Genomic DNA, 17,218 nt, shown 5'->3' on the forward strand with positions numbered 1-17,218 from the left:
GGCCTTTCCACGGCATCAGGAACGCGTCCAAGATCGATTCCGAGGAGAGACCCTGGAAGGAGCAGAGCACCTGGCATTTCCTGCTCTCGCGGTGAGCGTGGGAGAAAGGACGTCGCCAGCTCCATCGAGTGTGCCATGCAAAAGACCTGGAAATGGATGGCCTCCTGACAAAAAAGTGGGGAGGACTATGTCCCTCCCTGGATACTTAAGAAGCACATGGCCGTTGTGTTGGCTGTAAACACCGAGATACAACGGCCTCGCGGCTGCCGCTGGAACCCCTGGCACGCCAGGTGGACTACTCTCATTTTTTGGGGCATTGATGAGGAATGCCAGCTCCCTAGAAGACCAAAGGCCTTAAGCTCGGAGGTGACCATGAGCACTCGAGCAGAGATATGATGCGTCCGTCGTCAAGGGCAGTGAGGGCTGGGGCGGATGAAACCGCATCCCTGTCCACACCAAGGAGGGAGTTAGCCACCACTCTAGGGAGCCTAAGGTGTTCGAGGGAACGGTGACTACCATGACCATTGGCTCCCCGTCCGGGCGGTACGCCAAGGTGGGCCGGACTTGGAGAGGACGGAGGCGGAGCTTGGCGTGTTTGGTTACAAACTTGCGGGCAACCATGGACCCAGGAGACTGAGACAAGAACGAGCCAAGGTCGTTGGGAAAGCCTCCAGACCTCAGATGATTGTTGCCATTGCCTAAAACCGCAGTTGTGATAAGCAGGCTCTGGCTAGGTAGGAGACCAGGATAGCCCCTAGGAAGCCCAACCTCTGCGTGGGAACCAGAGTGGATTGCTCTGTAGTAATCATCAGGCCTTGATCCTGTGAATAAGACCGTGACGATGCCCACGCGCTGAGTGGTTTGTGTCTCAGAGTCTCCTCGGATAAGCGAATCGTCCAGATACGGAAAAACGCATATCCGACATCAGCGACGGTAGGCGGCGACTATGGCCATAAACCAGGAGTATTGACAGTTGGCTATAAAGCGGAGGCATCTCCTGTGCGGAGGGAAGATGGCATTGCGAAAGTACGCGTCCTTCATATCCAGGGCGGCATAGTAGCCCCCAGGAGGCAAGGATGGAATAATGGTTCCCAGGGATACCATACAGAACTTCAACCTTATCCTAAACCGGTTGAGTCCGTGCAGGACTAGGAAGGTCTGGGACCTGCGTTCGAGTGGGGGACCAGGGCATAACGGGAGCAAAACCCCTTGCCCCTTTCGTCCGCTGAAGGGGGACAGGGCTGGAGCAAATTAAAGGTGGTACCTATGCTCCATCGTGCGCAGGACCCAGCGATCTGAAAGTAACTGGGGCCACGCCAGGAGAAAGCGGGATCCCGGCCTGTGACTGGTACACCGCCCTCAGGCGAACCTTGGAAGGTTCGTCTTCGGTCCCAGTGGTAATTGCGAGGGACCTTGACTTTGGCTCTTTAGGGGTCCTGACGTTCGTCTGCGACCACCTTGGCCTTGCCGTTTTCCAGAGTTCTGCCTCTGGCTAGGTACAGAGTATGGCGGCTGGGGCCAGAAAGGCCTGCGTTTGGTCGCTGGCGTATGCATGCTGAGAGAGCGCATTAGGATCTTATTGTCCATCAGGCTTCGCAGCCTGGGGCTGTCTCTGCCGCGAAGAGGCCTTTACCAGCAAAGGGTAAATCCTGAATGGCATACTGCAGCTCCGGCCGGAGGTATGAAACCTGAAGCCATGAAATGCACCTCATGGCGACACCCAAGGCCAGAGTCCTGGCCGCAGAGTCTGCTGCGTCCAACGAGGCCTGGAGGGACGCTCTGGGAACCTTCTTTCCCCCGTCCTTCAAGACGGCAGCGAACTCCTGGTGGGAGTTTTGAGGGAGAAACTCCTTCACCCAGGTGCTATAATTATCGCAGCTAAGCAAGGCTTGTTGCTTTGCTACCCAGAGCTGCAGGGCCTCTGCAGAGTACACCTGGCGGCCAAGCAGGTTCATTCGCCAAGCCTCTTTCTGCTTCGGGGCTGGCGCCCGCTGGCCATCATACCAGAATCGTGGTCCTGAGCATAAAATCTGCGCATATGGGATGACACGGATGCGTGTCCGGACGGCCATGGAGGTACTAAAAGAAGGCACAGGCAGAGTCTCTGACTCATTCGGACCTTGCCCAACTCGGCACCGGGGACCGGCACCGGGAGGCGTATCGGTACCTGGAACGAGATCCAGATCCGCAACCAGAACGGTGCCGGGAGGTCGACCGAGATCTCGAGGCTCGGGGAGAGGCTACAGGAGTCAAGGCACCTGCCGCGGTGTCGGGAGTCGGAACAGTGCCGATAGTGGGTCGGCGAACGGGATACCGACCGGTGCAGCGAGTGCGACCAGTACCGATGAGGAAAACAGCACCGGGACTGCCAGTGGTGTCCGGCGTGCCGACAGGACTTGGAGCGTCTGCGGGACCGTGATCATGAACGGTGCCGCTCTGCTGTGCTGACAGAGGACAGTCATCTGAAGAGACTGTATTACCCGCACCGGCGGTGTCGGGGTCAGGCAGCATCAACTCTGTCATGGCACTGAGAGCCCTCGCCTTTGGTAACGTCTCCGGCGTGGAGGGAACAGCAGGCTCAACCACAGTGCATACTGGGGAGCTGTCAGGCACCGGATTCGACAGCCCTCGTGGGACCGGGATCAACGGTACCGAGGTCGTCAGAGCTTCGGTAGGTGTCGGTGCCGGGCGGTCCGAGTTAGATAAGCTGTCCGGCTGCAGTGCCGTCAGCACGGAAGCAGCAGGAGCAATAAGCTCAACCACGGCGCGTGCCGGGGAGCCGTCGGGCACCGGATTCGATAGCCCTTGTGGGACCGGAATCGACGGTGCCGACGTCGTCGGTGCCTCAGAGGCGTCGGTGCCGGGCAATTCGACTTAGACTGGCCCTCTGGCTGCGGTGCCGTTGGCACGGAAGCAGCAGGAGCAGTCGCTCAACCACGGCGCGTGCCAGGGAGCCGTCAGGCACCGGATTCGACGGCCCTTGTGGGACCGGGATCGACGGTGCCGACGTCGTCGGTGCCGTAGCAGGTGTCGGTGCCGGGCGATCCGACTTAGACGAGCTCTCTGGCTGCGATGCCGTTGGCACGGAAGCAGCAGGAGCAGTAGCTCAACCACGGCGCGTGCCGGGGAGCCATCAGGCACCGGATTCTACGGCCCTTGTGGGACCGGGATCGACGGTGCCGACGTCGTCGGTGCCGCAGCAGGTGTCGGTGCCGGGCGATCCGACTTAGACGAGCCCTCTGGCTGCAGTGTCGCTGGCACGGAAGCAGTAGGAGCAGTAGTTCAACCACGGCGCGTGCCGGGGAGCCGTCAGGCACCGGATTCTACGGCCCTTGTGGGACCGGGATTGACGGTGCCGACGTCATCGGTGCCGTAGCAGGTGTCGGTGCCGGGCGATCCGACTTAGACGAGCCCTCTGGCTGCAGTGTCGCTGGCACGGAAGCAGTAGGAGCAGTAGCTCAACCACGGCGCGTGCCGGGGAGCCGTCAGGCACCGGATTCTACGGCCCTCGTGGGACCGGGATCAACGGTGCCGACGTCGTCGGTGCCGGGCGATCCGTCTTAGACGAGCTCTCTGGCTGCGGTGCAGTTGGCACGGAAGCAGCAGGAGCAGTAAGCTCTACCACGGCGCGTGCCGGGGAGCTGCCAGGCACCGGATTCAGTGGCCCTGGGGGACTGGAATCGACGGTGCCGATGTCATCGGTGCCTCTGCAGGTGTCAGTGCCGGGTAATCCAACTTAGACGAGCTCTCTGGCTGCGATGCAGGTGGCACGGAAGCAGCAGGAGCAGGGGGCTCAACCACGGCGCGTGCCGGGGAGCCATCAGGCACCAGCAGGAATCGTAGGCTCTCTCGACCTCGGAAGAAGGGAGCGGTGCTGAGTCGACATCGGTGCCGAAAGGCCTTGGTAGTACCGGCGGGGTCCGGTGCCGAGGAGGCGCTTCTGTCCACCGCTTGAACATCGCTCGGCGCCCAAGGTGGAGGGGTAAGTGGAAGTCCCGCACCTTTTTGTTCTCGGCTTAAAAGCCTTGCAAATGGGGCACTTAGCTGTCAAGTGTGATTCCCTGAGGCACTTCAAACAGGAGTCGTGTAGATCTCCCTTCGGCCGCGGCTTCTGGCAGGCCGGGCCCATTTTAAAACCCGGTGAGCCATGCATGGGCTCCGGCACCGGGATCATGGAAGGGGCTACTTCCTGAACCCCGCTAACTAAACTAACCATGTTAGCAAAGAAAACACGTATAACTATACAATATATATATATAAAAGGGTTATAACTGCATAACTATATACGAGAAATACGAGTAGCTAGGGAAGTGGAGGTCAGCTAAGCCGCGCTCCACTGTTCCAACGACCGACACGGGCGGTAAGAAGGAACTGAGGAGCGGGTGGGCCGGCAGGAGTATATATCAAGCGCCATGGTGGCGCCACTCTAGGGGGCGACCTGCCGGCCCACTGAGTTGCTAGGGTAAAAGTTTTCCGACGAATGTGCACGCACGGCGCACACACCTAACTGGAATGGATATGAGCAATCACTCGAAGAAGAATAACTGGTTTCTACCAACCCTCCTCATCACCTGGGACACCTGCTTTTCTTCTCCTCTTTGCTAGTAAGACTAACTCATCATTAAGATCCTTCAGGGGCATTATCACCTTTGCTTCCCTCCTCCTGGGCAATGCAACAGCGACTGATACTGCAACCAATACCCTGGATGGGATCCAGCGTGCATCTTGCACACTGTGACAGTGCCACATTCCCCCTCTGACTGCACGCACTTGATTCCAGACAGGGTCTTCCAAGGGCCGTCCAGAGGAATAGAATCCATTTTGATTTGAACCCTCTCCTTTTGGTAATACAGTTAGTCCCTGGATTCGTGGCCCTGTGCTAACAGGCCCAAGAGCAGCACAGAAATGCATCACGCTGCTAAGGAAACCCCCACATGTGCAAGTAATAAGGAATATGGAACAAATATGATTAGAAATCAGTGTGATGGACTTCGCCTGTGAGCCATTTGAAGGCTCCCAGAACAAAGCAGGCAGACCACCAAGAGCTACTCTATCATATCAACAAAGGGAGCTTTTGCTTTATATACTGCATAAACACCACCTGCATACTTCCATCTTAGGGTTTTATACTGCTGCCCATCATTGTCATGTATAAGTGCCTGTTAGAGAGTTCCTGACAGTTAGGTACACAACTCTGAGGCTCTAGCAGCATGGTACAGCACCACCCCACGTAAATGTACGTAAACGGTGCTACGCCAAGTACATAGCTAAGAACAAGACATAACTAATACCACATCTAAAACCTACCTCTCAGGATCTCCCCTATATATTGCACTGTATTTTTGCTAATGAACACTGCTGTAGCACAAACCAAGAAATTACAGAACAGACTCTGCAATTGAACTTGTATAATGCACAAGAATCCTTGAACTGGGCCACGGGGTACTTCCATTCATAAGCCGTAGCTTTACTTTGAAACATTTCCTTCTCCAACACTCCGTGTCTCCTGGTCTAAGCAAGTTCTCGCTATAACCCCCATTTCCCCTTCAGATCCATGACTTTTTTGCCCCCTGGCCACTCGTCCTGGAGGTGAAGCCTCAAATACGTTTCAATGCAGGCGCTGGCCATGGGGCGTCTTGCCGGATACATGAGGAGGCTGAAATGATGTCACATACTGGCACTGAGGTTCCAGGCTGTCGGTTGGATTTCCCAACATCTGTGGTTATCCTGGTGCCTCGCAGGCACGACAGACATTTCTTCTTTTTAGTGCCTTTTGCAACCCAAGCCTTCAACTGAAGCTTTCAGCTTCCTATCCCCCTTGGGCCCAGCTGCCCGGTATGCTGCTGCTGTGACTTATTATTCATATTATCATAGCACCTAGGAACCACACCCACTGTACCAGGTGCTTTACAAACACACAACAAAAAGATGTGCCTTGCCCCAAGAAACTTCCAACCTGAGTGTTAGACAGGAGACATCAGATGGATATGGACGGACAGGCACTTTGCTCCACAAGTCCCACGTGGCTGGACTGAGAAGAGGTAGGTTCTCTCCGAACCACAAAAGATCAGATGTCTGAAAGCTCACTTTGTGCCCAGTGACAAAACCCATGATCATCTAGTTTGACCTACTGTATAACACGGGCCACAAGACTTCCCCGAATTATTCGTTTGAATAGATATTGTAGAAAAAATCCAATCATGATTGAAAAATGGCAAGTGATGGAGAATTCACCACAATCTTGGTAAGTAAGAAAGTCTGAAGTGACTATTGTGGGATACCCGCACCCCCCCCCCCCCCAAGAAGTTTCTTCCTATTCCATCATAAGCTACAGGCTGCTGTTGCCCTGAATCTGGAGGGCTTAGATCCCTTCCAGGAAAATCCTTATCTACTAGATAGACATCCAATCCTTTTGGAATTCCTCTCCTCTTTCTTGCCCATTGTTACGGGTAAAGACAACAGCAGAGAATAAGTCCCTCCTTGAGGGGCGTAATTTACAAGACTTGGGCCAGGTCTACACTTACAAGCTGACAGCAGCACAGCTGCACAGATACAGCTGTGCTGCTGTAAGAGCACTCGTGCAGCCACGCTATGTCAACAGGAGAGAGCTCTCCTGTCAGCATAAAACCAGCTCAATGACTGGCGGTAGCTGCGTCAGCGGGAGAACATCTCCTGTCAACACAGTGCTGTGCACATGAGCGCTTATGCTGGCAAAATTTACGTTGCTCATGGGGGTGTTTTTTTCACACCTCTGAGTGAGAAAAGTTTTGCCAATGTAAGTGCTAGTGTAGACATGGCCTTTAAGAGCTTAACCATGTGATGTTGACTGAGCAAAAGGGTTAAGACTGGGAATGATCCTGACTAAATGCAGGACTCTGTTTAAGCTGGAACAGTTGAAAAAACAGGGTTACAGATAGAAAAAAATGAAATGGAAAGACATTAATCCTAGCTTTGTCTAGTATTTTCTGTCTCTCCCTTTCCATTACAGGGAGAATCACAGCTCAGTCCTAGAATTCAGAGATTATTTACCAATCATCAAATGAAAAACCAAACCCTGCAAGACATCCACAGATGGAACTTTTACTGCACTCTGTTTAACATGACAAGCGCAGAGATAAACGCCCAGCACACCAAAGCAAAAATCCCACTGCCTGCAGAGGATGTTTGCTGACAGCGCCGAGCCCTCGTTTAATTTAATTACCCCCCTTGTTTTTAATTATAAGAGGAGGTCACACTCAGAGGCCTGCTGTGTGAAAGCGGTCACCACTGCTTAACCCTAATGTAGACAAGCTGCTTGTACTGTGTCTTTCCTCAGGGGATCTCCCACACACGTTAATCCTCGTAATACCACTCCTCCCCATCTGCAAAGTAGGTAGATGTCCTCATTCTACTCATGGGGAGACAGGCATGGAGATATTGAAGTGACTTGCCCAAGGTCCTGTAGTGAGTCAGCGGCAGCAGAGTCTAGAATCCTGCTCCCTCAGTTTACCACCCTCACTCTTCTATTTGGAATCTAGAGAGCAATCACTGGCCCAGCTTTTGGCTACTGCATTTTGGGCTTTTGGAAATCAGGGCTATGTATGTTGGGTGTCTATGTGCAGTTAAGAGAGCTATGCGTCTGAGCTGTATGTCACAAGTAATTACTGAGTCAATGGATCCCTTAGGAAGATGAACTTACTCAGGGCAGCTCTACCCTACCACTTAAGTCGATATAACTTACAGCACTCAGGGATGTAAAAAAGCACCCCCCACCCCCCGAAGCACAAGTTTCATGCTGTCCACACTGGTGCTACGTTGGTGGGAGATGCTCTCCTGCCAACATAGCTTCTGCTTCTCACCGAGGTGGAGTAATTATGCCAACAAGAGCATGCTCTCTCACTGGCCTAGCGCATCTTCACCAGACAGGGTGCAGCTGTGCCGAGGTAGTGCTGTAATGTAGACTTGCCCTCAGTAAATCTCCTCAGGGATAAGTTGAAACAAATGCATTCGATTTATGTATCTACATACACCAGCACTGGATTGCCCTCCAATAGGCTGGCGTGATGCCAATTTCTCCCATGCAAACTTTTAAAAAAATTCCTGTGACCAGGTAGGCAGGGAGAGCTTCAGAGCCTCAATGCGTGGATGAGACGATGGTGTAGAGAGGAGGGGTTTACGTTCATTAGGAACTGGGGAAACTTTTGGGATGGGGGGAGCCTATACAGGAGAGATGGGCTCCACTTAAACCAAAGTGGAACCAGACTGCTGGCACTAAACATTAAAAAGGTTGTAGAGCAGTTTTTAAACTAGGAGATGGGGGAAAGCCGACTGCTGCAGAGGAGCATGTGGATCGGACACAGACTTCTCTTAGGGGAGAGTCTGATGATAGGGAATCTCCAGGTTATAGTCAGGAACAGAGGACGGAAGAGGATAATGTAAGGGCCGGATCAGATGATAAACAGTCACATAAAAAAGAATCTGGCACATCAGAAAAGGGCAGACAAATAAATAGGGACAAGTTTTTAAAGTGCTTGTACACAAATGCTAGAAGTCTAAATAATAGGATGGGTGAACTAGAGTGCCTTGTGATAAAGGAGGATATTGATATAATAGGCATCACAGAAACCTGGTGGACTGAGAGCAATCAATGAGACACAATCATTCCGGGGTACAAAATATATCGGAAGGACAGAACAGGTCGTGCAGGGGGAGCAGTGGCACTATATGTGAAAGAAAATGTAGGTTCAAATGAAGTAAAAATCTTAGGCGAATCCACATGTTCCATAGAATCGCTATGGATAGAAATTTCATGCTCTAATAAAAATATAACATTAGGGATCTATTATCGACCACCTGACCAGGTCAGTAATAGTGATGATGAAATGTTAAGGGAAATTAGAGAGGCTATCAAAATTAAGAACCCAATAATAGTGGGGGATTTCAGTTATCCCCAGATTGACTGGGAACATTTCACTTCAGGACGAAACGCAGAGACAAAATTTCTCGATACTTTAAATGACTGCTTCATGGAGCAGCTGGTACGGGAACCCACAAGGGGAGAGGCAACTCTCGATTTAAATCCTGAGTGGAGTGCTGGAGCTGGTCCAAGAGGTAACTATAGCAGGACCGCTTGGAAATAGTGACCATTATACAATAGCATTCAACATGCTTGTGGGGGGAAGAACACCTCAACAGCCCAACACTGTGGCATTTAATTTCAAAAGAGGGAACTATACAAAAATGAGGGGGTCAGGTAAACAAAAGTTAAAAGGTACAGTGACTAAAGTGAAAGCCCTGCAAGTTGCATGGGCCCTTTTTAAAGGCACCATAATAGAGCCCAACTTCAAATGTATACCCCAATTTAAGAAACACAGTAAAAGAACTAAAAAAGAGCCACCGTGGCTTAACAACCATGTAAAAGAAGCAGTGAGAGATAAAAAGACTTCCTTTAAAAAGTGGAAGTCATATCCTAGTGAGGCAAATAGAAAGGAGCACAAACACTGCCAGCTTAAGTGCAAGAGTATAATAAGAAAAGCCAAAGAGGAGTTTGAAGAATGGCTAGCCAAAAACTCCAAAGGTAATAACAAAATGTTTTTTTTAAGTACATCAGAAGCAGGAAGCCTGCTAAACAACCAGTAGGGCCCCTTGACGATCGGGATACAAAAGGAGCACTTAAAGACGATAAAGTCATTGCGGAGAAACTAAATGGAGTCTTTGCTTCACTCTTCATGGCTGAGTATGTTAGGGAGATTCCCAAACATAAGCCGGCTTTGGTAGGTGACAAATCTGAGGAACTGTCACAGACTGAACTGTCACTAGAGGAGGTTTTGGAATTAATTGATAAACTCAACATTAACAAGTCACCGGGACCCGCTGGCATTCACCCAAGGATTCTGAAAGAACTCAAATGTGAAGTTGCAGAACTATTAACTAAAGTTTGTAACCTGTCCTTTAAATTGGCTTCGGTACCCAATGACTGGAAGTTAGCTAATGTAACGTCAATATTTAAAAAGGGCTCTAGAGGTGATCTCGGCAATTACAGACCGTTAAGTCTAACGTTGGTACAGGGCAAATTAGTCGAAACAATAGTTAAGAATAAAATTGTCAGACACATAGAAAAACTGTTGAGCAATAGTCAACATGGTTTCTGTAAAGGGAAATTGTGTCTTAATAATATATTAGAGTTCTTTGAGGGGTCAACAAACATTTGGCAGGGGGATACAGTGGACATAGTGTACTTAGATTTCCAGAAAGCCTTTGACAAGGTCCCTCACCAAAGGCTCTTACGTAAATTAAGATGTCATGGGATAAAAAGGAAGGTCCTTTCATGGATTGAGAACTGGTTAAAAGACAGGGGACAAAGGGTAGGAATTAATGGTAAATTCTCAGAATGGAGAGGGGTAACTAGCGGTGTTCCCCAAGGGTCAGTCCTAGGACCAATCCTATTCAATTTATTCAGAAATGATCTGGAGAAAGGGGTAAACAGTGAGGTGGCAAAGTCTGCAGATGACACTAAACTACTCAAGATAGTTAAGACCAAAGCAGATTGTGAAGAACTTCAAAAAGATCTCACAAAGCTAAGTGATTGGGCAACAAAATGGCAAATGAAATTTAATGTGGATAAATGTAAAGTAATGCACATTGGAAAAAATAACCTCAACTATACATACAATATGATGGGGGCTAATTTAGCTACAACGAGTCAGGAAAAAGATCTTGGAGTCATCATGGATAGTTCTCTGAAGATGTCCACGCAGTGCGCAGAGGCGGTCAAAAAAGCGAACAGGATGTTAGGAATCATTAAAAAGGGGATAGAGAATAAGACTGAGAATATATTATTGCCCTTATATAAATCCACCATATGTGTACACAGTACATCTCGAATACTGTGTACACGTGGTCTCCTCACCTCAAAAAAGATATTCTAGCACTAGAAAAGGTTCAGAAAAGGGCAACTAAAATGATTAGGGGTTTGGAGAGGGTCCCATACGAGGAAAGATTAAAGAGGCTAGGCCTCTTCGGCTTGGAAAAGAGGAGACTAAGGGGGGATATGATAGAGGTCTATAAAATCATGAGTGATGTGGAGAAAGTGGATAAGGAAAAGTTATTTACTTATTCCCATAATACAAGAACTAGGGGTCACCAAATGAAATTAATAGGTAGCAGGTTTAAAATAAATAAAAGGAAGTTCTTCTTCACACAGCGCACAGTCAACTTGTGGAACTCCTTACCTGAGGAGGTTGTGAAGGCTGGGACTATAACAATGTTTAAAAGGGAACTGGATAAATTCATGGTGGCTAAGTCCATAAATGGCTATTAGCCAGGAATGGTAAAGAATGGTGTCCCTAGCCTCTGTTCACCAGAGGATGGAGACGGATGGCAGGAGGGAGAACACTTGATCATTGCCTGTTAGCTTCACTCCCTCTGGGGCACCTGGCATTGGCCACTGTCGGTAGACAGATACTGGGCTAGATGGACCTTTGGTCTGACCCGGTACGGCCATTCTTATGTTCTTAATCAGCAGCAGAAAGGCTGGACTGGCAGCTGAGGCACTGGACTGGGATTCCAGAGAGAGACAGACAGACACTGGACAAACACCTCATCCTCCGAGCAATTTTATGCCCATCTGTAAAACAGGGATGACACAAGATTCTCAGGATGGTGAGAGGATACATTCAACGTGTGAGACTGCCAGAAACCCTGGTGATGGGGGCAAGACAGGCCGTTGTGATGCGCAAAAATTGCACTATGTTAATTTCAATTGTTCTTTAAATGGATTTAGTTAAGCCAGTGCAAACCCTGTGTAGACTCTTATTTTAGTGTAAGAATGAAGCTAACCTGAAATGAGCCAATCTGCTCCTAAACGATTTAAGCTAAGTAACCTATGTGCAAAGAGACCTGGTTCAATTCCTGGTTCTGCCACTGGCCTGCAGGGTGATCTTGGGCAAGTCACTACTTCACCTTGTGCCTCAGTTTCCCCATCTATAAAGGGGAGCTAATGATACTGACCTCCTTTGTAAGCACTGAGATCTATGAATGAAAAGTGCTAGATAAGAGCTAGGTGGTATTATTAATACCACTTGACAGGTCAGTATCTATTTAAGAGTGTCCACATAGCCTTTTGCAATGGTTTTGTTAAACTGATTTTAGATCACTCCACCAGTCATGCTGGGTGAAGACAAGTGCATAAACAGAGACAATGTTACCAGCTCTTGTGATTTTATCAGTAGTCCTTCAATAGTTAGTGCTTGTCATGTAACAGAATACGCTGCAACTGCAGGCACCCAGGAACACATCACTGTCTGGCTTCTGGAACAGCCACGGCTCTTGCCATGAAGCACATGTTTGTAGTAACTCCTGGGAAACCTTATTTCTTGCCATCAAAGGGGCTAGGAAGAAAGAGTCGCTGCAGAAAACCTAAAGCTCAAGTCACAAAGGCCTTGACTACACTGGCGCTTTACAGCACTGCAACTTTCTCGCTCAGGGGTGTGAAAAAACACTCCCCTGAGTGCAGCAAGTTACAGCGCTGTAAAGCGCCAGTGTAAACAGTGCTCCAGTGCTGGGAGCGGTGCTCTCAGCGCTATAAGCTAATCCTCTTGGGGAGGTGGAGTACCTGCAGTGCTGGGAGAGCTCTCTCCCAGCGCTGGCACCGCAACCACACTCGCACTTCAAAGCGCTGCCACGGGAGTGCTCCCGCAGCTGCGCTTCGGAGTTTCGAGTGTAGCCAAGCCCAAAGACTTCGTTCAAGTCCCATGGACTTGATCTGCATGCCTAATGCCTCCAGGTATTTATGTGCTAACCAAAATTCTTCCTCAATAGTTTATCTTCTGTTCTCCTATGTGGCTGAACCGTCCCACCCAGGGGCACTAGAACCAGTCCCTGGAGAAGTTTGGGTTTGTGACAGCGTTTCAAGCCTGAGAGGCAGACCCCCCCCCCAAAAAAAAATCTCATTCTATAGGCCATTTCAGAGGAGATCGAGGGTGGGGCTAAAGGGAAACCAGTTAAACGCAATCTGCAAAGGAACACAGTTGGGCTGGGGCCATTGTTTGTTTCTCAATAACACATAAAGAGACCGGGAATGTTGTTTCCCTCCCCAGATAAAACTGTTTCAGCTTGTTTTATTCACCACATTCGAAATTCAGGTCCTCCCCCTTGTTTCTCCTAGAAGACTCTAGGGGTACGTCTACATTGCAACGTAAGCCCAGGATCAGTAGAAGTCAAGTTAGCAGACCCTGGATTTGTTAAGCTAGGGCTTGAGCTTCTGCACTCATTTGTAACCGTGGGAATTAGGAACTGTGGAACCCTGGGTCCCAGCCTGGGGCTCCAGCATTTTCACTGCATTATGTGGTCTGAGTCCAACCACTCATATCCCAGACTTCCTAACACCTTCCCAGAATGTGGCTACTCTAAACCTTTCTTTGTGATGCAGCATAGGAAAACTTGACTGTCCAGAGGGCAAAGAAAGTGAGCCAGTTGATACTTTTGGCAGACTAGTAGGGCTGCCCCTACACTAAAAGAGGTTTGAACCCCGGGTACTGGCTTGACTCAGGCTTGGACTCTCCACCCTCATGGGGTCCTGGGACCGCACGCTGGGCTAGCAAGATTTGTGTGTAGACAGAAGTGGGGCTAGTCTTCAGCCTGACTTCGAATGCTGGGCTTACACTGCAGTGTAGACATACCCTTAGGATGCCTAGAGAACTCATAAGAGTTCCAAGAACCAAAAAAGTCATACCTAGGGAAATGAAAGGGGAGGGGATTTTTGTTTACAACTCTATGTTGCAATAGATGGTACAAAACCAGCTTCGGGTAGCAACATCTGGACAGAAGATCTGGATTAAAGATACAGCAAGCTCCACCTCTTCATCCAAGCTTTAAGAAAGCTAACACTCCAGTTCTCTTGTCCTCCAAGGATACCTCCAGCAAACCCTGGGAACACACTGATAAGCCTGATATTTATAAGCAAGAACAGTGGTTCTCAACCCGCGGTCCGCTTGCGGCCCAATCAGTGCACAGCTGCGGCTCATGTGAAATCCTCAGGGCCATACAGGCAGCATATATATTGTGCAGACGCGACCCACATAACACAGAAAACTGCAAATGTGGCCCACAGTGGTATACAGGTTGAGAACCACTGAGCTAGATGAGTTAAGAACATAAGAATGGCCGTACCGGGTCAGACCAAAGGTCCATCTAGCCCAGTACCTGTCTACCGACAGTGGCCAATGCCAGGTGCCCCAGAGAGAGTGAACCTAACTTGCAATGATCAAGTGATCTCTCTCCTGCCATCCATCTCCACCCTCTGACAAACAGAAGCCAGGGACACCACTCCTTACCCATCCTGGCTAATAGCCATTTATGGACTTAATCACCATGAATACAAACCATGAATAAATACAAACATTCCTTTCAGGCTCTCTGTATACATCATAAAGCACCCTAACCCCAACTCCCCATTTCCCCTTTTGTAGATCATTGTTAAATCCATACTGCTTATGCTTTTCAATACACCCACCACTTTTGAGCTCACCACAAGTATGATCTAATTCCTTCTTATTAGGTCACAAAATAAGAGGCTTAGTGCAATGGATCTGCTTTACCAGCAGCCTCTTGGGACATCATGGACCCTTCCCAACCAGCCACCCCAGCCCTATCATGTTCTCTGTCTGGAGACACTCCCTCTTACGTGCTTCTCTCTGCACGGCGGTGGTGCGCACAGTGCCCCAGATAACATGCCACGCCAGCAGGAAGGAACATACCCTGGCAAGGCTACCAACTCCAGCAGCTCCTATAGCTGTTCCTAGCTCAAGACTCAAAGCTCTGGTTCTCCTACACAGAAGTGAGCAGCACTGGCTGAAAGTCCTTGGCTCAACTGGATGGTCTCAGACCGGATGGGACAGACACTCCTCCTTGCTTTGCAATCTCTTTTGGGCTCAAATTGTTCATGAGAAATCACCCTAACACAGAAGTTGCCCAATTCCTCCTCTAGGGTGAAGTTAAAAGGCTGCAGATACAAAGCCCAGCCCAGCCCACTCCACAGCCCCCACCAAGCTCCACAGGCAGCATCACCGCCCACAACAATCGCTTTACTTCAAAGACGCTAAATTGGGAGCATGAAGCACTGGTGACAAGCAGAACAACAGGAACTGAGGGGGCGATGTACACAAGTCTCCCATTACAGGCAGAGTCTTGGCGTGAGTTCTGTAGGTGAACAAACTCCAGCCGAAGTAGCTACCTCCAGCGCAACCCCACCACCGGGGACTAGTGGCGGTAATGCCAGGAATAGAAAGGGTTTATTTTGGAGTATGACTGAGCAGAGTTTGCCTCTCCTTAGTCCTACATTTTTTAAAAAAAAGCTAAGGAAAGACCAATGTGAGAGTGACACTGACTCAGCACGGCAGCTGGAGAATTTACACTCCCAGAAATCAAGATATCCACCGGAGAAAGTCTTAACCACTACGCCTCAGCCAAAGTGAACAGCGATATTTAGGGCTTGTCTTCTGTAGCAGTGTCCACATGGGACATGGCTGCGTGGCAAGTCAGTGTGCTGTAGATTCACACCCTAGCTTGCCACGCACTAAGGTCCCATAGGCATGTTATGAGCTAGACAAAATAGCACGTATGCACAAATGGAGAGAGATACAGATGTTATGGGAACCATAACAGTTATTTGGATTGCCGCAGTGCCATGAACTCAGACCCCCACTGTGCCAGGTGCTGTACAAACACAGAACAAAAAATTGGTCCCTGCCCCAAGGGGCTTGCAGGCTAAGTGTGATAAGAGATGGACATGGACGGGGTGTACAAGTGAACAATGAGAGTGTATTGGTAAGCATGGAAGGAGCACAAAGGGCCTGGTTTGAAAACGTAACCAGTGGGTAGTGGAGGCGGCATCACGGGCTGATCCAAGGTGAGAGCTGACTGATAGCAAACAGGAGAAGCAGGGTAGGGACTGACTGTGAAGGGCCTTCAAGGGAAGACAAACAGCTTTTGTTTGATGTGATGGGGGGCCAGTGGAGTGATGCAAAGGGCAGGATACCGTGGTCAAAGCAACCGAGGAGGAAAATTGTCTTTGCAGCAGCTTTCTGGCTGGATCTGAGTGGGGAAAGCCTGTATTTGTCAAAGTCAGAGAGAGGGATGTTGTAATAATCAAGATGCATGATGAGAAGCTGGCTGAGTGTTAGCTGTGCAGATGGTAAGAGAGGCTGTAGTTTAGAGATGTGATGCTGTTGAATTTTCCAGACCTGTGGGAGTTTAAACTCACCATTAATACTGTATTAGCATTGATTTTTGCACTGAACACGCTTGATGCTGTGAAGCTGCAGGGCTTGTCTGGAAAGGGCACGGAAATGAATTAATAGTGGTAAATGGACCTTATCTGAAAATACCTGTGAGGCTCCTGACAGAGAGATCCTTTCCTTCTCCCCCAACTTCCAAGCCGTGCTTGCATTACACACACACACACACACACACACACACACACACACACACACACACGCAGCTCTACTTCTCCTCCAGCCAGATGAGACTCCATCATCAGCTTGTCATTATACAGTCTAACACCACCTCGGGGAAAAGCATATCTTATGATAACCAACCTCCCGCTTGTTTAAACGTAAAAATACACACAGCCTTAAATGGTAGAGATAACGTCAGAGCCAGCTCTCTTCTCAGCGCCTGGCCGGCGCAGATGATCCACCATATGGACAAGCAGGAGTGGGAGAAAAATACAAGCCTTACAGACACAAAAAAGCCATTCTTCATGTTGACAATAATCATTCTTTGAGATGTTCCTCCACAAAGTGAAGACAGTGAAGCGACCCAAGGCAGGAACACTGACTATCCTGGGGAAAGTAGCCAATTATGGACTGAGCCTCAGAAGCTGGTAACAGTAGCTTGTTTCTACAGAGATTTCCCAGTGCTATACAAACATGCGCAGGATTCTTATCAGTAAATTAATGGTTATTCAGCCAGCAGTTAAGGAAAGCAGCTTTAGATCTCAGGTACACAGGGCTGGAGAGTAAATGAAAGCTCAGGAGCAGAATGATGATGATGGCAGCTTACTTACCAGCTTAATACCCACCAGGAGTTTACCACCACCCAGGAGGTTAATGCCTTTGCAGCTGTGTTATTATCCAAGTCTGGTGGGACAAGGTCTGAGAATTTGGACATTGCATCCAATGACTTGAAGTTATAATGGCTAAGTTGCTGGTTTGCGATATGAAGCTGGAGCCCTCCAGTG

At 49.4% G+C, this 17,218-nt stretch overlaps 1 protein-coding gene across 1 annotated transcript in view; it reads right to left on the reverse strand.

Moving 5' to 3' along the window:
• The window catches only part of GNAI2 (G protein subunit alpha i2), a 223,662-nt gene that overhangs the window by 49,165 nt on the left and 157,279 nt on the right, over positions 1-17,218 (reverse strand). The window lies entirely within an intron of this gene.

Source organism: Gopherus evgoodei, chromosome 7 (assembly GCF_007399415.2).
Source record: "Gopherus evgoodei ecotype Sinaloan lineage chromosome 7, rGopEvg1_v1.p, whole genome shotgun sequence".
In the NCBI taxonomy this organism is placed as follows: Eukaryota; Metazoa; Chordata; order Testudines; family Testudinidae; genus Gopherus; species Gopherus evgoodei.